Source organism: Mauremys reevesii, linkage group 12 (genome assembly GCF_016161935.1).
Source record: "Mauremys reevesii isolate NIE-2019 linkage group 12, ASM1616193v1, whole genome shotgun sequence".
Classification (NCBI taxonomy): domain Eukaryota; kingdom Metazoa; phylum Chordata; order Testudines; family Geoemydidae; genus Mauremys; species Mauremys reevesii.
Window position 1 is genome coordinate 23,585,672 of NC_052634.1, and position 21,105 is coordinate 23,606,776.

Below are 21,105 nucleotides of genomic sequence, written 5' to 3' on the forward strand. Positions count from 1 at the left end.
AAGGGGGCTAAGGCGGTTTCCTGGCCACACTCGCTCCATGTAGCACGCCACTCCCGGAAGCGGCTGGCACGTCCCTGCAGCCCCTGGGGTGGGGGTGGTGGCATCTCCACGTGCTGCCCCCGCCCCGAGAGCCAACTCTGAGAACTGTGGCAACGGGAGCTGCAGGGGTGGAGTCTGCGGGCAGCCGTGCTCAGAGACGCCCCCTGCCCTCCCACTTAGGGGCTGCTGCCAGAAGGGGGTGTGGGTTGCTTTCGGGAGATGCCCGAGGTAAAGGTTGCACCCCTCACCCTCTCCTGCACCCCCAACCCAGACCCCACACCTGCACCCAAACTCTCTCCAAGACCCTGCCCCCCACACACCCTCCTGCAGCACAATCCCCTGACTGAGATCAGACCCTGCACCCAAACTCTCTCCTAGAGCCCAATCCCTCTCCCTCCCACATCCAAACTCCCCCCCCAGAGCCTTACACAGCTGTGGGGTGGGGCAGGACTTAGTCCCATTCTGGGAACGACCAAAAATTATACAAACCTGCTGCCTTGTCCAGACCAACCTTCTGCTGACGCACCTCAGCCCACACCCGTGCAGGGTTTGAAGCTTCCATTGCTTAAATTCCAGGACACTGAGGGATTTCAGCTCCCCTTTGCCCACAGGGAACCTTCACCCCACTCCCAGCCAGGTTCTTGTCCATGGGATCACTGTAGGGCGGCAGGGTCCCTCTGTGTCTTTTCTCTCTCTGTGACAGGCCAGGGTGCAATAACTGGGGCATCTGAGCACCCAGGACCTTCTGTGGGGCTGCCATTCCCCTTCCCCTTCTGTGGTCTCATCTGTCATTGACTCCAGCCTTTTTTCTATCCATCGTCAGCACCATCCCAAGCAAGCTGCACTCGCCTCAGAAAGACAAAGAATCCTGTGGCACCTTACAGAGAAACAGACATATTGGAGCATAAGCTTTCGTGGGTGAATCCCCACTTTGTCAGATGAATGTCATGGAAATTTCCAGGGGCAGGTATAAATATGCAGGCAAGAATCAGTCTAGAGATAAGGAGGTTAGTTCAATCAGGGAGCATGAGGCCCTCTTCTAGCAGCTGAGGTGTGAACACCAAGGGAGGAGAAATTGCTTTTGTAGTTGGCTAGCCAGGCACAGAATTCCCACTACATTCATCTGAGGAAGTGGGGATTCACCCACAAAAGCTTATGCTCCTGTACGTCTGTTAGTCTATAAGGTGCCACAGGACTCTGTCGCTTTTTACAGATCCAGACTAACACAGCTACCCCTGTGATACTCAAAAAGACAGTGTCCCTGGTGGGTGTAAATCACTGACCTCTCTCCTCTCTGAGCACTGACTGCCCCTCTGTTTCCTTGCCTCTCAGTCTGAGCAGATGGGACCTTTCCCTCCAGTGCTGGAGGATTCACCCTTCTCATCCACCCTTGTCCCAAGCAGCACAGCGGGTGGGAATCTTACATGTACTGAGGTGACTTAGGAGCAGAAACCCCCCCAGACCTTCCATGCAATTGGCACTTACCCCTCACTGAGCAGGATTAAAACTCCTGCAGGGAGACTGCTGGGCCACATCCCCTCTGGGCATGAGCAAAGCAGCAGGGTGAAAAAAAAGAACCTGGAGATGCTGGGGATTGAACCCAGGGCCTCATACATGTAAAACATGTGTTTTACCACTGAGCTATATCCACAGATGGGCTGTAGGTTACACTCAGAGCTGTCCTGTTTCCAGAGCATCCAGTGGCCTAAGAGCAGCATGGGGGACACATTCCCTGCTCTGAGGGCCAAATCTGCTGTCCTGGAGGCTGCTGGTTCTTAGGGGTCACTTTGCAGCAGGGCCAGATTCAATGTGTGGGGCAGAGAGAGTGGGTGCCCTGGGCTCAGGGTGCAGAGATACACTCAGCCCTCTCCCCGGCATTGGGTGGGGGGTGCTGCCACCCCCTGCTGGAAGATAATGGGAGGGGAGGGGCGCTGTGAGTCACTCAACACCTGACCCTGGTGGCAGCAGTGGTGGGGGGAGCTCCAGGTATTTCTAGGATCTGCTAGTGCCACCTGCCTGTGAAGTCCAGCTTTCCCCAGCACATTCACTGCGGTGCAATTGGGTCACTGTTTCCATGGCTGAGCAGCAAAGAATCACTCCCAGTTTCCCTTCTAGCTGCAGCAGGATTAGCCTGTGTCAGTGGTTAATGAGGTGGATCTAGTTGTAGATTGTTATTCATTCCCCACCTTGACAATTCACACAGTCCCTTTCCTACTCAAATCCCCAGCACCTCGGTGATCCTGGTAGCAGGGGTTGGGGCCTGAGATTTTCAGGGTCCTTTTTCCCCTCCACCTGGAGTGAACTCAGCTTTTCCCCCATCCCAGCCAATCCATGAAATAACAACAGGGGCATAAAGAAAGAGGGGAGGGAACATTTCACAGCCAGGGCTGGATGTGCCCAGGGCCCCCTGCTTGTCCATTGTTTCCATGGAATTTGGCCCCTGCTTTGCACAAGGGACAGAGAAAGATCTTGCTCTTCCTGTGTCTGTGCAAGGAAAATTGTGTTTCTGTATGAAAGAGAGGAGGGAAATGGTCCCATGATGGGACAATATCCTCAGGATTAAGACCTAAGGGCTCAGGCTGAGAACTGATAGAACTGCACTCATCTGGGATTTAACAAATTGTCTTCCATGGAGCAGGGCCAGATCCAGCGTTTTTGCCGCCCCAAGTGGAAAAAAAAATTAAAAAGCTGCAGTCAACTGGAGCTCTACCTGAGTTCTGTCCATAGGCAGGTCCCTGCGTACCTTGCTGAGTAACAAGGTGTATCTGCTTTCTCTCAATGGGTCGATTGTATAGCTGATGGTCCTTAATGGGCCATCAAGCAGGCTAGGCAGAACTGACACCAAATTGTCTGGCTGGGGTGTTCCCCGGAAGCAGAGCACAAGTTTGAAGTACGGGCAGCATAGAGTCAATATTCATAACATCAATTACAAAAATGATACACATCTAGAGATAGCATCATTATAATCAGCCAATCAGAACCTCTCCATAGACCCCTTACACGACAACCTTTCTACAATATTGTCTGCAAATATAGAACAGTGGTCGCAATGATGATCTGTACAGTTACAGATTATGTCAATAAAGTCACAAGAGGTGACATGGCATCAGTGAGACTGATACTGGAATACTGCTTCCAGTTTTGGTGTCCTCATTTGAAAAAGATGTTGTGAAATTGGAGCTGGGGCAGCAAAGAGCCACCAAATGTTCTGAGGGCTGGAGAAAAATGCCTTCTAGTGAGCTATTGAAAGAGCTCAACCTGTTTAGCTTATCAAAAGAAGATTGAAAGGTGACTTCATTGAAGTGTTGAAGGACCTTAACGGAGAGAAAAGATTAGCTATTAAAGGGCTCTTTAATCGAGCAGAGAAAGGCATAAGAAGACCTAATGGCTGGAAGGTGAAAAGACACAAAATCATATTACAACTAAGGCACAAATATTCAGCAGCAAGGATGATTCACCGCAGGAACAAGCTACCAAGGAAAGTGGTGGATTCTCCATCTCCTGATGTCATTTAATGAAAACTTGATGCCTTTCTGGAATGTGTTTGCCCCAAAAGTAGCTCTTGCGTCATACAGGAGGCCTGTGATATGCAGGGGGTCAGATTAGATGCTCTAATGGTCTCTTCTGGCCATAAAGTCGACTAATTTCTGAAAAACTGAGTGTAGCATTGGGAGCAGCATCTGATGTTTTACTGTCTAGCCGGCTTGCTTCCTAGAACGAACGCTCCTTGAGTGGGGTGATCAAGCCTCCAAAGTGCCTGACCAGAGGCAGGACATTAGCACAGCAAGGGAGGGGTGTGGCAGTGACATCACAAAGGCCTTTTGCAGGACCTCAGACTATTGGTCCAAGGTGGTGGGGAGGTGGTGACCTCACAGAGAGATGCTGACTTCAGCCAGGCAGGACAGGGGTGAGGGGCCAGGGAAACCTCAGAGACCCCTGTGGCTTTGCTTCAGCAAGTCTCCTTCTCCAGGTCTGTCTCTGAGGACTGAGAGAGTATTCGGGTTCACGGACGTGAGCGCCAGGAGGAACCTCTTTCGAGTTTTCTCCTTCCCTTTTAGTGATTTTACTAGAGACCAGCCATCCCTGTTTAGAAGGTAAGAGCCTCCTCGAAGGAAGGGGTGTCACAGTTCGGATGCCGGTGCCCCCCCCCACTGTAAGGAAGTTCCCGCCACCCTGCTCTATGTTCGCAGGGCGGGAGAGAGCAGCATCCACGGCAGTGATTTGCTCCTGGCTGCCGGAGCAGAGCAGCAGGCTCAGCTGTCAGAACTTCCCAGAGCGATGAAAGGGGAGGGGCCCATGGCTCTGTAGCAGGAATGCAGGGCAGGCGAGTTCACAGAGGGCATTGTGGGATACTGGCAGAGGCCAGTTATGGTGATATAATGAACAGCAGCATCTACACTGACACTCTGCCACTGTAAGTTTGCTGCACAAAGCTCTAGGCTTCTCATCGAGGTGGTTTTATTTTGCCACCAAAACAGGGCAGTTTTTTCGCCAGACCTTGCATTGCAGTGTGTGCACCAGCCACAAGCTGCTGACCGAGGGAGCGTTGTGTGTTTTTCACACACCTGAGCAATATAATTCTGCTGAAATAACTTTGTAGTGCAGATCTGGCCAAAGATTCACACACAGAGACAGCTTGCAAGGAAAATGTCACCTGCTCCTCTGCTTTGCAGAATCCAGACACAAGCAAAGCTTGTCAGGCCTAGGTGGAGATGCAGATGCAGATGCAGGGAGTCAGGTGTGAACAGAGACTGTACTTTAGTTACAGGCAGGCACCATGGTTTAGCTGGTTAAAGTACCTGTTTTGTAAACAGGAGATCCTGGGTTCAACTCCCAGGGGTGCCTTGTTGAGATGCTTTTAGAGCACCTGGTATTGGCTACCGTCAGAAAACAAGATTCAGAGCTAGATGGACCTTTGATCTAGCCCAGTGTGGTTTTTCTTATGGTTTAAATTACACTCACTGGCACTGATAATAGAGTTACTGAAAGTTTGGGAGTTAAGAGCTGATAGGTCTGTGGTCCAAGCCCCTCACGGATGACCCCCTTCCTCTGGGACAGGGGCAGGTCTGAGCTCTCGCACCAAATGCTCATTGTGGCTGCCAGAATCTGTAGGCAGCTCATTTAGTTTACACCCAGGGTTGAGTCCTTGATTCACACATCAAGGATAACAACCTTTTGTTTCTCCTGCCCCAATAACAAGGAGACTGGGAATCCAACACCAGCCAAAAGTGATCATTTTGGCAAGCAACCCAACCTATTTCCAACATACCGTAAAATCCACATGCAGACTCATACACAAGAAAATCTCCCTGAGGGGATCTGAAGCACCTGCTGCTGGAGGGAAGGAGGGAGCTGTGGGTTGGGATTGAGGAGCAGCGTGAGGAGAAGGGGCCTGTGGGTTGGGATTGAGGGGCACTGGGAATAGGAGGGGGCTGTGAGTTGGGACAGAGGAGAAGGGTGAAGAGGAGCAGGCTCTGGTTGGGAGTGAGGAGCAGTGAGCATAGGAGGGACTGAGGGTTGGGATTAAAGGGCACTGGGAGTAGAGGGGACATGGGTTTGGGCTGAAGAGCATCCTCATTTGGGGATCCAGCAGGAAAGGGGAAGGAAGCAGGTGATTCTAATTCCTTAGGGATATTCTGTGTGTTTGTGTGTGCAGGGGAGGAACATGCTCTATGCCCAGAGGCCTTGATTCCTCCAGCCTGCAAGGACAGAGAGGATGTCAAGGAGTTGCTCCTTCAATCCCCCCACCACCAAGGCCCTTCTTAGGAAAGGCAAAATCCTGAAGACAAAGAGTAACACCAAAGAAGACCCCAAAAAGTCAGATTTTCACAACCACAGAGAGAAATTTATCACCTGACCAGGGATTTGAACCCTGGACCCTCAGAGTACAAGTCTGATGCTTTGCCAACTGAGCTAGCCAGGCTTATATAGGAAAAGTGCAAGTTGGTGCAGAGGTGAAGCTAGTCAAGAAAAAGCGAGTGGGAAACAATAGGAGAAACCTGCTGCTCTCTCTCTCTTCCCAGCTCTGGCCTGGCCTGGTATTAGCGCTGGTTAAAAAGACGGGAAAATATCAGCATCTACCAGCCTCTCGTAGCTGTACAAGACTCAGGCACAATACAGAGGTGCCCATCTGCAAGTGCCAAATGGTTGGATTGGCTAATGCAACCTGTAGACGTCCAGGGCACTCTGGGATACAGAGCCCAGGGTCCATCACCATCATCATTTCACAGGGATAATGATAATGATGGGAAGGTTCACAATTGACTCAGTAGTTGCATACAAAGGTGCACGTTTGGCAGTTACATTGGGAAATTCTGGCTCCTTCTCAGGCTCAGGTTGGCCACCCTGGTCTAGATGTAGAAGTTACAACATTTAAACTTGAAAGAGGGGCCAATTTCCCCATCATTTCCCACCTTTACATCCAAACACGATGACTTTCTGAATGAACCCTCCTCGTTCAGCCAGAAGATCTTGGGGTGGGTGTAGGAGTCACTGGGTAAAATTCTCTGGACTCTGTTCTGAATCAGGTCAGAGCAGAGGTACCTAGTGATCTAGTCTGGCTGTAAAATCTATATATCAACACCAAATATGGTGTGAAATTAATCCTCAGAAACGGCTGTTCCTCACCCAGACCCCAGCAAAGGGCTCTCCAGAGAAGGGGGATGTTGAGGAAGGAAAGATGAAAGACGTCCTTCTCTCCCTGGAGGGACTGGGCTCTGCGCTTTGGACAGAAAGGAAGGGAAGGAAATGGCTACATGATGGCAGCAGAACCTGAGAAATGAAACACAACAGGCTTCTGAGCATGTTGCTTCTGAACAGTGAACGAACCTGACTCCCGTACCATGAAAAGCCAAAAAGCCGTTTCTTTTCTATGCCCGGGAGAAAAGAGTTCCAATCATTCCTGCCCTTACTTTTGAATTATTTTACATTATAAAGAAAATTGTAACAAAATTAGTCTGAACTTGAGCTGCCTGTTATTAAAAGCTGGTTCCCCAATTCAGTTCCAACTGCCCTGCTAGAAACACCCCCAGGTCCCTGCTCACCCCAGGAAGAGGAAAAAGAGAAACCCCCACTGGGCACTGCCCTTGGCTCCAGGCTGCTGTCCCGGGGTGCGGGTGGGGACTGATTGTTTGCTGCTGAGGAGGGAGCCAGTAGAGGCCTCTGGTGCTCTGCTCCTAGCATCTGCCCGGCCCAGGCTGTCCTCTGCCTCAGCTGCTGCTCCCGGCCTGCTCTAGAGTCAAACACGCAGGGCACCCAGGGGAACAGAGGCTGGGACAGGGCAGCTTTGAGCTGGGACGATATTGGGAGTTCTCATTCCCTGAGAACTGGCCTGGCTCCCATCTCAACAGCAAACAAATCAATTCCACGTCCCCTCCCCAGAAAAACCAGCCTGGAGCCAAGGGCAGCAGGGGACGATTCCCTCCAGTTCCCACCGAGGCAGGAGCGAACCCAGGGTGTTTCTAGCAGAGCTTATGGAACTGACTTGGGGAAACCAGCCTTTAATAACAGGCAGTTCCAGTTGAAGCTCAGTGTTTTTAACAATTTTTACAACATTAAATAACCCTTCAATCGTAGTGTCACCATCCATAAAATTGCTTCAGCCTCCTAAGTGCCCAACTAAACATCTCTTCAAACACAAGGGAGTGGAGATCAGTCAGTGTTCAGAGCCATCCCACATAAAAGAACCATGTTGTGGTACATACTGGCCCCATCATGTGGCCATGGCCTTTCCCTCCTCTCTTCTTAAAAGTTTTAGTATTTTGCACAGAAACTTTCTTCCCTCAGGAGAGACCTGGGAACCAGGACTGCCAGCCAGACAAACACCTTTAAGAGGAGGCATAATCTATCAAAAAATAATCTCCCTTCTTCTGTTCAGTGGCAGCCTGAAATGCTACTTATCCCGGCGGAGCTGGAGGATTGAAAGCAGCTACATCAAGCCCCTGTGTAGCTCACAGGAATGAACACAAACACTCCCTTGTATCTGAAGAGATGTTTAGTTTTACCCTTGGTAAACTACAAGACTAAAGGGAAAGGCAGTGATGGTGTCAGATATAAAGAGTGAAACACAAAACAATCATCATAATTATGCCTATAGTGACTGCAAAATCTTTCTATATTCTTCTTATTATCATCAGTGTATTATTTTCTCTGGCATCTAGACATTGACTAGACCTTGACCAAGAAATTTGGATCTTGACAAAATATTCAACTACGCCTCGTTAAGGTAATGGACTTGACACCCACTCGGGTGTCTCCACGCAGGTTCAAGTACTAACAACAGTGGCTGCCTTACAGCCATAGATTTTAATCAGGGCAATACATTGATACAAATTCCTGTTAAATCATTTCTCAGCCAGAGTCCATCACCCACATTCCTTAGGGCATTGGGCCACCATGTGGACGTTTCATTTCCCGCTTAAATTTCACACAGAGACACAATTTCCTTTGCACAGATCCATGAACAGCAAAACCTCCCTGTGTCTCTTGTCTGAGCCTGGGCATTCAATTGTATTGAAACCTTCTCTCCTGCAATGGCGATGGTCAGACAGAGGGGACGTGACCACCTTCACCTCTGACAGTGAGATATTGGCTCAGCTCTTTCTTTCTGCTGCTGTTGTTAGTCCATGAAACATCAGGGATGGAATGCAAGGCTGAGCTCACACACCAACTCCCTGAAACATTTCAGTGCCCCAGAGAAATCCTGACCCCTGCTATTGCAATGATATGGTGGAGATTCGAATAGTCGCAGTGTAGAAGGAGCCTGAGTGTGTTTATTTGTGAGCTGAGGTTCCCTGTCTGACATTTGCCTTCTTTCCTGGTTCGTTATGTCTCCAGTGAGCAAACCGGAGCTGTCACAAGGCTGGTTAAATGCTGCTTTTTAGACCAGAGAGCTGGGGTTGATTTAGCATGCTGTCGCCATCAGCTGGTCAGAGTAACCAGGGTGAAAGGGTGGAATTTAGGATTCTCCCACCAAGGGGAGGTGCTGTTGGACTCCTCTAGTGGGGGAGAGTCTGAAAAAGTTTCTCAGCTCCCAGAGACAGGGCAGACAAGCTGGTGCCACACACACATTTTAACAGGGAATCAGGCCCCCTCGGGAAAAACTCAAAAGAAGCCCAGGCCCAGGAGTGTCAGAGAAGGGAATCACTGTTTTCCTTAAGAGGTGGGTTCGGGAAACCTGCAGGTCCTTAGATCCCTCCAGTGCCTGATAGAACCATTTGTGGGGAAGGTCTGGGGAAGCCGAGGAGGACAAGGAGATGGGAAAAGGGCTTGCAGCGGTTGTGCAATCCCCATGCTCCCAGCAGAAGGGTCCGGGGGGCTCAGCACTCAGAACTCACAAGATGGCAAAGCTCAGAGCCCCGTTACACAGAGTCAGAATGTGATCAGCTCACAGCGAGGGGGAGCAACACCCCTCCCTTGGTCTCTGTGCCAGAGCTCCTATCAGCTCAGTGTCCTTCCCGCAAGAGTGGGCTGCTGAGAGGGTTGCAATGGGGTAAATGAAGGCAGAGGAGGATTGTTCCTGCTGGGTTTTCTTTGTGTTGCTCTGTGATCCTGCTGGAGGAAGCTGAAGCATCATTTGAGTTTTTTTCAGTGGCTTGGGCTGGGCTGAGGTTGTGACCCTGAGCACAGGGGTTCTCTGCTCTTAGCCCCTCAGGGAATGGACAATGGAGCAGCTTCAGAAATTGGCTAGAAAGTAGCCTAAGAAAGTGTAACATAAGCGAGAAGAAAAATAACATTATCACCTCCCTGGTGGTCTAGGGGTTAGGATTTGGCATTTTCACTGCCTGGGTTCAATTCCCAGTCAGGGAAAAGTGACTTTAAACCAAAACTGCTTCAGTTATTCTTCACTTGCAATGTAAATAAATCCACTTTTTTTTCCTGATTCCCCCATCTTCCCAGTGTCTCTATGGCAGGGCCAGCTCCGGGCACCAGCACAGCGGGGCGGTCAATGAAAAGGGGAGGCTTCAGCAGCAATTCATCCCTCTCAGAGGGAAGGACTTGAGGCCAAAAGCGGCAGAGGTAGAGCTGCAGCTTTTTTATTTTTTTTTCCACTGTGGGGGCAAAAACACTGGATCTGGCCCTGCTCCATGGAAGATAATTTGTTAAATCCCAGATAAGTGCAGTTCTATCAGTTCTCAGCCTAAATCCTTAGGTCTTAATCCTGAGGCTATTGTCCCACCATGGGGCCATTTCCCGCCTCTCTTTCCTAGGGAAGCACAATGTTCCTTGCACAGACACAGGAACAGCAAGATCTTTCTCTGTCCCTTGTGCAAAGCAGGGGGCCAAATTCCATGGAAACAATGGACAAGCCGGGGGCCCTGGGCACATCCAGCCCTGGCCGTGAGATGTTCCCTCCCCTCTTTCTTTATGCCCCTGTTGTTATTTCATGGATTGTCTCAGCTGGGGGAAAAGGTGAGTTCACTCCAGGTGGAGGGGAAAAGAACCTTGAAAATCTCAGTACCCAACCCCCACTACCAGGATCACTGATGTGCTGGGAATCTTGCATGGGAAAGGGATGGTGTGAATTGTCAAGGTGGGGAATGAATAACAATTTACAACAAGAGCCACCTCATTAACCACTGACACAGGCTAATCCTGCCGCAGATAGAAGGGAAACTGGGAGTGATTCTTTGCTGCTCAGCCATGGAAACAGTGACCCAATTGCACCGCAGTGAATGTGTTGGGGAAAGCTGGACTTCACAGGCAGGTGGCAATAGCAGATCCTAGAAACACCTGGAGCTCCCCACAGCACTTCTGCCAGCAGGGTCAGGTGTTGAACGACTCACAGTGCCCCCCCCCCCAGACACATTACCTTCCAGCAGGAGGTGGCAGCACCCCTCACCCAATGCAGGGGAGAGGGCTGAGTGTATCTCTGCACCCTGAGCCCAAGGCACCCACTCTCTCTGCCCCACACATCGAATCTGGCCCTGCTGCAAAGTGACCCTAAGAACCAGCAACCTCCAGGACAGCAAGTTTGGCCTCAGAGCAGGGAATGTGTCCCCCATGCTGCTTTTAGGCCACTAGGTGCTCTGGAAACAGGAGGGCTCTGAGTGTAACCTAGAGCACATACAGCCAATCTGGGGATGTAGCTCAGTGGTAGAGCACATGCTTTGCATGTATGAGGTCCTGGGTTCAATCCCCAGCATCTCCAATTTCTTTTCACCCTGCTGCTTTGCTCCTGCCCAGAGGATGTGGCCCAGCAGTCTCCCTGCAGGAGTTTCAATCCTGCTCAGTGATGGATAAGTGCCAATTGCATGGAAGGTCGGGGCGGTTCTGCTCCTAAGTCTTCTCTGTACATTTAAGATTCCCACCAGTTGTGTTGCCTGGAACAAGGGTAGATGAGAAGGGAGAATCCTCCAGCACTGGAGGGAAAGGTCCCATCTGCACAGACTGAGAGGCAAAGACTAGACTTATTTCTAGTCTGGGCCCAATCTTTTCTCCTGGTGTAGTCCTTGTTCCAGCTCAGGTGGTAGCTGGGGATGTCTCATGACTGCAGCCATGTTTGTTCAGTTCCACCCCCTTATACAGCTTTGGTACAAGGCAGGAATTTTTTGTCTCTCTCCTGAGGAAAAGCCCCAGGTTTAAGATGGATTCCTGTACCAGGTGACATGGTCACATATCCCGTGAGACCCCCAAGCCTTCATTCTTCCTGGCCTGACTCAGGGATGGTGCAGGACAGAACCATCTCCAGTCAATTGTCCTGGTTAATGGGAGCCATCAAGAGTCCAAACCACTGTTAATGGCCCTCACTTTGCATCATTACAACAGGACCTCAGAGTTATAGTTCATATTTCTAGTTTCAGATCCAAGAATGATTGGTTCATACAAATAGGATGAACACACATCGTAGATTATAAGCTTTGTAATGATACCTTACAAGAGACCTTTTGCATGAAGCATAGTCCAGTCACTTTATATTCACACTCATTAGCATATTTTCATAAAATCCTATGGAGTGCAACGTCACAGCAGGGAAAGGGTTTTACTGCGGCACCTGGGAGCAGTTGAGTTTCATGTTCAGGCTGTGGTATGAGTTCCTCCAGGTTTCTCGTAAGCACACAGGGACCTTCGCGGGTGCTCTCGATACAGGAATGGCCCAGACATGATAAAGTGATGTAGTTTGCATTTTCCTTTTTTATTTTTGTATTTCCAATGGCATTTCTGTTTGTGATTTTGTTTTGCTTTGTATAACTGTGTTTTCTCCTGGATTTGTTATTTAACTAAAAAAAGAATAAGGCCTCAGGGCACCGGATGGAGGAGCAGGCTGGGGCTAGGACTGCTAAGAGAGCCAGAGTAGCAAGTTTTCTGTATTGTTTCCTGCTCTCATTTTCTTGATTAGTTTCTCTTCTGCACGAAATTTGCTTCTTTGAAGCATGAGCCTGACTAGCTCAGTTGGTAGAGCATCAGACTTTTAATCTGAGGGTCCAGGGTTCAAGTCCCTGGTCAGGTGAAAAGTAACCTTTCCCTGTTGGATATTTCCCCCAGAACTGATGAAGGCATCTCTCTAGGATGTTATTTGAATCACTTTTTTCCCCCAGGAATTCACCTTTCACTAGGAAGGGCCATGTACTGCCTGGGACTGAAGGGAAAACTTCCTCACATGCCCACTGGCCTTTCACAGTCTGGATTAAGAAAGGCCTCTGGGAGGTGCAGCAAACTGCTGCATGACAACTTGGTGAGCAAATGCAGGGCTGCCCCCACAGGGTCATCCTCACCAGAGCTCAGCAGAGGTCTGGGGGTTCCCTATTGGTCCCATGGTGTAAGGGCAGCACTCGGGACTTTGAATCCTGCAATCTGAGCTGAAGTCTCGGTGGGATCTGAGGACAATTCCTGTGCCACAAACCCTGCTGGGTCTTCCAAGGCTCTATCTTGCTCTCTCCAATGCCATGAAAGCCTGTCTTTCACCCGCTAGCTGTTGTGACTTGAGCACAAGAGGGGATGTTTGATCCAGAAGCCTGGCCATGCCTGGAGTCCTGTAGGTAGGGATGCGAGCTCCATTTCCTGTGAGTCCTGAAGCTGGGCTGCAGCCTGGCCTAGCAGGCAGCCCTATTGGTTCACCTACTGGCCCAAAGTCACTTGGGCGGTGTTGGTGTTCCCTAGGGATGCTGAAGGGCCTAAGGGAGGGAGGCTCAATGCTCCCCCCTATCAGTCAGGGCGGAAGGGGAGGGCTGCAAGAGTGGGCAGGTTGATGGCTGGGCCTTCTAGCATTCGGTTGGGGTTGAGGTGGAGAACGCGAACTGGGAGAAATGGTTGCTGGCCTGTGAGGAGTGGCTCAGCCGGTGGCGTAAGTGGACCTTGTCATTACCTACAAGGTTGTCATGCTCAAGACCCATCTGTGGGGAATTTCCTCAGCCATGTGTTTCCCCCTGCTCCACGAGTGCTGCTGAGACCGAACACGATGGCCTTCCACTTCTTGTGGGGCCATAGGACGTCCCTACCTAGTCAGGAGAACTGTGGCTTTTCTGCTGTATTAGAAGGGGGGTTGGGCCTGGTGGGCTTTGAAGCCTTGTACGGTTCTACTGTTTTGTTTTTCAATTTTCAGTGGTGGCTCAGCTGGAGAGCAGGTCAAAGCCCAAAGCCCTGCCCCCGCCCCCCTCGCTCCACCCTTCCCCCAAAGCCCTGCCCCCCGCTGTGCCCTTCCCCAAAGCCCTGCCCCTGCCAAACCCCTTTCCCCAAAGCCCTGCCCCTGCCCCCTTCCCTGAGGTCCTGCCCCGCCCCGCCCCAAAGCCCTGCTCCTGCCCCCATCACTCTGCCCTTTCCCCAAAGACCTGCTCCCACCCCCGAGGTCCTGCCCTCACGCTACCCCTAACCCCAAGGTCCCCCTCACATCGCCTGTTCCCCTAATCCCTGCCCCTTTCCTGAAGTCCTGCCCCGCCCCGTCCCTTCCTCCAAGGCACCACCCTCGCATTGCCCCTTTTCCCCAGCACCCCACCCTCACTCTGCCCCTTCCCCGACTCCCCACTCCCACATTGCCCCCAATACACCCCTCCCTGCACCCTTTCCCCAAGGACCCACCCCACATGGCCCCTTCCCCGAGTTCCCGCCCTTGAGCTTCCCTTTCTCCTCGAGACCCCGCCCCTGCACCGCCCCATCCCCTGGAACCGCATGCCTGCACCGCCCCTTCCCCTGAGACCCCGCCCCTGCACCGCCCCTTCCCCTGGGACCCCGCCCCTTCCCCCTGGGACCCTGCGCCTGCACCGCCCATTCACCTGGGACCCTGCCCTCACATTCCCACTAGACCCCACCCCTGCAGCACCTGTTCCCTCTAATCCCTGCCCCTGCATTGCCCCTTCCCCCGAGACCCCACCCACATGCTTCCCCTTTGCCCCGAGACCCTGCCCTCACAGCGCCTCTTCCCCCAAGTCCCCAGTGCCACACTGCCCATTTCCCCCTGAGTCCCCGCCCCCACACTGCCCCTATGACCCCACCCTCACATTGTCCTGAGACCCCGCCCTCCCACTGCTCCTCCTGAGACCCCGCCCCTGCACCACCCACTAACAGGCCGGACCCCGGCGGGGGAGGGGGAGAAACATGCTGTGCTCTGCCACAGACTTCCCGAGTGTCCTTGGGCACATCACTCAGCCTCTCTTCTCCCGTCCAGGAAATGGGGCTGGTGGTGCTTTCCGCCCTCGCACGAGCTGGGACGAGAACTACCCTGTGTATTAGGAAGATGCTCCCAGTCCCCCTGCTCCCACCTCTAGACCCACCTCTGATCCCAGAGCCAGGAATAGAATCCAGAGGTCCTAACACCCAGCCCCCTCCCTGTTCTGACCACTGACCCCCACTCCCCTTTTAGGCTCACTGCCATTTCTATCCACCCACCCCACCTGTCCATCCCTTTGCTGCAGGTTTCTGGGGTGTCACCCCTGCTCTGCACTCCCCCAGTGCAGCCACAGGCCTTTTTTCCCCCAACCACACATCCTCTCCCCCTCATGCTGGATCATCTGCTTGGCCCCCTGCCCCCTCTCGGGGTGCGCTGTGCGGCGTGGCTGGGGATTGTGCAATGGCCCAGCACCAGGCAACGCAGAACGTAAACCACAGGCCCTGCCCCACCCCACCGGAGCTGCCCTCCAGGTGCATTTGAGCCCAGCACCTTGCATCTGTGCTCTCCTGCCCCACGAGGGGTGAGCTGCAGCCCCCACCATGCTCTGCAGCAGAGAGAAGAGTCAAGCCAACCAGCCCATTTAGGATGGGGGAATCAACACCCTTTTTTCTGCACAGCCACTGACCATCAGCGGGATTCCTCCTCCCTCCTGTGCCTCAGTGCAACTAAATCTCCGCACCTAGACAGCCGGTCCGTCCACTGCACCCCAGTCCCCCATGCCTGAGCCTCCCTGCCAAAGCCCTGTACCTGGCTCCATAGAATTAAGTCTCACATCTCGCTGGGAACTCGACTTCTTGTGCCCAGAGAGTCTCAACCCCCCTCAGTAGATGACCTGTCTGAGAAACACAGTGTCCGTCTTCTCTAAAGAAGTACTTGGAGAGCATTTGCTAGTGTGACCACGTGGCCTAATGGATAAGGTATCTGACTTTAAATCAGGCAGTTAAGAGTTCAAGTCCCTTTGTGCTTGTGCAGTTTTACCTTTGGGCTGAACATCCTACTCCTTTCAGGGCTAGAACCTCTTTTTGGTCACTCAGGCCAATGCTCTGGCTTCAGCTAGAGCCCTGGGAAGGAGTTGGGGGGTGGGTGTCACAAAGGCTGGGGCATGAGCCCCAGGTGCTTCCAGTCTCACCTTTGCCCTTCCTGACTTGCCAAAGAAACTGGGCGGCTGCCCGGGCTAGTGTGTGGAGCAGTTTCCCTCTTCCAAGTGTGCGCCTGTCCCTGTGCTGGAGGGTACTTGCTACATAGCCCCTTGGGAGCCTGGGTGTTTCTCTGCTTCTCGCCAGCTGGGGAAAAGCCTCTCGGGGTAAAATCTCCTGCCCCACTGCCAAAGTGAGCACCTTGAGTGGGAACGGTAAGAGGCCCCACCAGGGGGGCTGGCCCTGCTTTCCTACCATCGTCTGATGTTGGCCACAGAGCATCAGCAGCCGCCCCACATGCTGGTCTGTGGGTGGCCTTCAGTGGGTGTTTGGCATGGCAGGGAGCAGGCTGGCTGGGGGTCTTTGTCGCTGTCTGCTGGCCACGCATAGGCATGGTCGTCCCCTCCTCTGAACAGCCAGAGTGAGTCTGTGCTTAGAAAGCAGAGACACAGGAGACTGGAGACAAGAGGGTGAGAAAGATTGAGAAAGGGCCTATGCAGACAGCCCACACCACAGGGACGCTGCCTGGTTAAGGAATGTGGAGGCACCAAATTGCCCCAAATTTCCCGGTGCCCTGCGCAGCTGCGTACTGCTCCAGCGGGGAACCCGATCCCCCGGCTGGCTGAGCCGGCCAGGAAAGCTGCCCCTGCCCCTGCTCCACCTCTTCCCCACAGCCCCCACCCCTGGTCTGCCCCCACCCCCCTCTTCCCACCCCTGCTCCACCCCATCCCCCCCCACTCCGCCCCTTCCCCTGAGCTACACCCCGGTGGACGGCAGGAGGGATCAGGCGCACCCGGCACTCACTGGGCGGTGGGAAGTGGAACGACCTGGCCCCAGCCTGCTCTGCTCCACCAGCTCCCAGCCGCGCCACTGGTGAGTGCTGGGGGGGCGTTTCCCCCCCAACTTCCAAGGCTGGGAGCAGAGTGCAGCAGGCTGGGGCCGGATCACTCCACTTCCCGACGCCCCGTGAGTGTGGGGTCGGGCCTGCCCTGCAATTACCGGGCAGCGGGAAGTGGAGTGACCTGGCCCCAGCCTGCTCCGCTCTGCCAGCTCGGGCTGGGGGACGGGGGTGCCGTGTAGGGCACCAAAATGTCTAGGGACAACCCTGAATAGATCATTTTCCCACAGGGACCGATGGCTGTTAGACTAGAGATATTCAGGCTGCCTGTACAGGCCTAAACTTTAAGAACTCAGGTGTATTTTTATCACTTAGCTAGTGACAGGGCTATAAAAGAAAGACCCAAAATCCCAGTTTGCCTGCGTCTGGGCCTTCTCTCCCTCGGAGAGTCTGAGCCTTGTTTGTAGGCGAAGGCCTTTGGCTAAGTAGCAGGGGCAGCCATAAACTGGGAAGCGAACGGTCCCATCCTCACCTCCCAAACCCGTCACACTGAACTAAGGTGGGGTTGGGCTGTTAGGAAGACGATCCTGTCCCGATAGTGCCCATCACCACCAGATAACGAAACAGATCTTAAGGGAGCATCCGGTCTGGCAAGAAATCCCTTCTCAATGGTTGTGGTTGTGAAACCCTCATTTCTGTAGGGTTTAGCTTTCTGGCCCCCACTTTCCTATTGTCAATCTGTCTGGTTCGCTAATTGTTTCTGTCTGCTGCAGAATTAATTTTGCTGGGTGTAAGTTAATTAGGGGAGTGGGATGTAATTGGTTAGAGAATTCTGTTACAATAGGTTAGAATTGGTTAGTTACAATGACTGGTTAAGGTCTAGCTGAGAATATTACTGTATAAACTGGGGTCAGACAGGAAGTGGAAGAGGAAATTGGAATCATGCTAACGGGGGGGATGGGTATAGGGAACGGGGAACAGGGACACAGACAAGGCTTTGCAGTGTCACAGCTGGGAAGGGGGATGTGGGGTAAACACTCTGCAGTGTCAGAGCTCATAGACTCATCGACTTTAAGGTCAGAAAGGACCATTGTGATCGTCTAGTCTGACCTCCTGCACAACGCAGGCCACAGACTCTCACCCACCCACTCCTATAACAAACCCCTGGCCTATGTCTGAGCTAGCGAAGTCCTCAACTCGTTGTTTAAAGACTTCAAGGTCAGAGAATCCTCCAGCAAGTGACCCGTGCCCCACGCTGCAGAGGAAGGTGAAACCCCCCAAGGGTCTCTGCCAACCTGCCCTGGAGGAAAATTCCTTCCCGACACCAAATATAGCGGTCAGCTAAACCCTTAGCATGTGGGCAGGACTCAGCAGCCAGACACCCAGGAAAGAATTGTCTGTAGGGATGTGGGGTAAACGCTCTGTGGTGTCAGAGCTGGGAAAGGGGACACTGGGGAACAGACTCTGTCGGTCTATAGAGATAAGCCCGACTGGTGTGAAGGGCTTCGGAATCTGCCTGCTTGGAAACTAACCCCAGTAAACATCCCTTTGTCTGCGCTTCCGACTTCTGGTCTTTTGCTGCTTGCTGCCTGCGTGACAAGAGCCAGGGAAGTGGGCAGGGGAAGGGAAAGCCCTCTGACAATGGCTCCTTGCTCCTCTCCCTCCAGGCTCAGGGGTCAAGGATGGGCAGGACTCCAGGCTCTGCTTGAGGGATCCTGGCACAGGGGCTGGTGGGGGAGAAAGGATGGTAGATTCTCATCTGCGCTCTGGAGAGGAGGTAATAATTGAAGGGGGCATTTTTGATTCCTCCCCTCCTCAGTGTCCCCAGGGCTGGAAGTCTACTTTCCACAGGGGCAAATGAGGGGGTGATGCCATGTGGTTAATGAAAACCAGTGCTCTAGATGAGGTTTGAACTCACAACCTCAGCATAGCTCCTCTCAGCACTGCCCTATAAGTACTGTGCGCTAACCAGTTGCGCCACTGGAGCACCTGATGTGAGTCTCTAAAACCCCTAGGTTGATACAGGCGAGGGGTGACCCCAAAACATTCTCAGTGGAGCTAAGAGCAGGTAGCGACAAGTGTTGTACTCGGTGGGGTGGATTCTTCTTAAGGGTTCCAGGCACCATTTGACCCTTTTGTTCTTCCCTGTGTAATAACAGAGCTGATTAAGACTCAATGGAGAGTCTTGCTGCAGCCCAACAGATCTGAAATCACTGATAACCAGCTCTAAGCATTAGTCCTGCTTTGGGACAGTGTCTCTCATGCAAGGAACTGCCCAGTCTGCGCTAGCAGTGAGGCTCCCTCACTAACAGCTGAAATCAGGGAGAGCTGTGTGAAGTGCAGGGCCCCAGGGGTGCCGGAACAGGGGGGAACAACACCCCAGGACTTTAAAAAATGGGAGGGCTCTGCCTTGCCACTTTGTAAAGACCGTAAGGGTGAGTGAGGGTGGGGAGGGGACGGAGAGCAGTGACCGGGAGGAAGGATCTTGGGCTATGAGGCAGTGTAGGAGCGGGGCCTTGGGGAGGGGGTGGTGCAGGGGCGTGGCCTCAAGTGGAAGGGGTGGGGCTACTGCTTGGGCTCTGGTGGCCACCACTTTTAGGCAGGGACACCCGGGGGGGGGCAAGTGGGGCAAAAAACCCTCCATAGCAGTCCAGTTCCTTGCTGTTGCTTGGCTAACCACTGCATGCATGTGCTATACCGCACCCTGAGCTGATTCCGGGCTTTTGTGCTCAATACAGCCTTGCCCCTCCATGTCTCTGTGGCGCAATGGGTCAGCGCGTTCGGCTGTTAACCGAAAGGATGGTGGTTCGAGCCCACCCAGGGACGACGCTAAGCCCGTGCTACTTCCTTGCTTCCCTGAGGCCTGTGGGGGGAGCCTCAAAGGTCCCATTTTGCTGCCTCTTGGCCTCAGTGCTTTCAGCTGGTGGTCCAAAGAGCAGGCTGGATGCCATTCAGAAACCCATCTGCCAGCAGCTGTGCCGGAGGCTCAGGCTTAATCCTCAAAGCCGAGCACAAAAACTTTCAGCCGGGAACATTTCGCTCCCTTCCCGCCTCCGCCCAAGCGGCACGGGAGAAGCGGAGGCGACAGGCCGGCTCAAAGACACCTCCCTCCCGCTTCCCTGTACGCTGTGCAAGCTCTTGGCCTGCCTCATGCCTCGTCAGGAAAGCACGGCCATGCGGCCCAAGCCTGAGTCACGTCCGCGGCCTGGCCCGCCCCGCCCCGGCTGACAGCGCGCAGAGCCACGCGAGTCAATGGCAGGTCGAGTCGGGAGCCTCGGCTCTTTCCTGACAGCCACACACACAGCGCTGCCTAGCGCCCCAGAGCCTCCTCGTGTTCTCCGCAGCAGCCGCCTGCCGGTGTGGGTGGGAAAAGGGGACCAGGAAGCACTGCAGCACCATTCCTGGACAGGAGGCCCTCGCCACGCCCAGGCCTGCCTCTTGCCTTCAGCCCAGGCAGCCAGAGGTGCCAGGGAGCTCCCTGGCAGGCCGCCACTTCGCCTCAGCCACCTCTTGCCTCATGGCCTAGGCTCTTGGGGCTCTGCTGGTCACCCGCTCGCTTGAAGGCCCAGAGGGAAAAGAAACAAGCGCACACGTAGCAGAGGATGGTTTCGATCCATCGACCTCTGGGTTATGGGCCCAGCACGCTCCCGCTGCGCCACTCTGCTGCTTCTTCACACTCTCCCCCTGCCACCTAGCTGCCACTATCCGGATTAGTGCCTTACACGCCCTCGCTCTGGCAGGCAGATGCGCAGGCTACTAGGCAGCTGCCCTGGTTACAGGATTTTACAGCTAGCTTCTACAGGGTAAAAAGGATCTATTTGGGGTTTGGACCCCATTGGGAGCTGGGTAGCTGAGTGCCAGAGACGGGAGCACTTCTTAAACTGTTTTCAGTTACGCTTGTGGGGGACGAGGTTCAGCCTTGGATCCATGTCTGCAGCAGGCAAGCACCTCTGGCTCAATCGCCCCCCGCCGTATTAGCAGAGTAAAACGCGGAGCGAACGCACACGCCTTGCAAAGGAAGAGGAGCTGGGATCTCGAACAAAAGTCAACATTTTATTAAGATGAAGATCAAAGAAAAAAAAAGTGTACGGTACAGAGTTTCGGCGTAGAAGTTTCTGGTGCTCAGGGAACAACGTACAGCTTACCCAAGGGGTGCAAAGTTCGGTTTAAAATGGGGTGGCGTAAAAAATACATAATCTGCAATAGCCCTGACTGGGGGTAAAAGGTTAACGTACAGCCACTGAGTTAGGAGGGTATGTTGTCCATATGAGGGCTACGTTCAGGTGTGGAGTATAACGAGCGGTTACGACGATGAGGATGGATTGACCCGCGTTAGGTGAGTTTTAACGTTCGGTGTTTGGGAATCTTTGCCACAATCTAGTTGAAGCAGGGTCAGTATGAAGTCAACCCTGCCATCTGTTGGTGATCTGTCGTCAAGGCCTTTTGGGGCTGATGTCATTTGCATGGTAACACCCACCCCGGATTGCATG

General features: G+C 53.2%; 6 non-coding genes across 6 annotated transcripts; 3 read left to right on the forward strand and 3 right to left on the reverse strand.

The window, feature by feature from the left end:
* Positions 1-5,889: 5,889 nt before the first annotated feature.
* TRNAT-UGU lies at positions 5,890-5,962 on the reverse strand. The gene has a single exon. It is a non-coding gene; the product is annotated as a tRNA-Thr (tRNA).
* Positions 5,963-11,116: 5,154 nt separating this feature from the next.
* TRNAA-UGC lies at positions 11,117-11,188 on the forward strand. The gene has a single exon. It is a non-coding gene; the product is annotated as a tRNA-Ala (tRNA).
* A 1,226-nt stretch (positions 11,189-12,414) lies between these two features.
* TRNAK-UUU lies at positions 12,415-12,487 on the forward strand. The gene has a single exon. It is a non-coding gene; the product is annotated as a tRNA-Lys (tRNA).
* Positions 12,488-18,508: 6,021 nt separating this feature from the next.
* Positions 18,509-18,602, reverse strand: TRNAI-UAU. Its single transcript has 2 exons — positions 18,565-18,602; positions 18,509-18,544 (listed from the first exon to the last, which is right to left on the reverse strand). It is a non-coding gene; the product is annotated as a tRNA-Ile (tRNA).
* Positions 18,603-19,367: 765 nt separating this feature from the next.
* On the forward strand, positions 19,368-19,441 carry TRNAN-GUU. Its single transcript has one exon. It is a non-coding gene; the product is annotated as a tRNA-Asn (tRNA).
* Positions 19,442-20,208: 767 nt separating this feature from the next.
* TRNAM-CAU lies at positions 20,209-20,280 on the reverse strand. The gene has a single exon. It is a non-coding gene; the product is annotated as a tRNA-Met (tRNA).
* Positions 20,281-21,105: the final 825 nt, after the last annotated feature.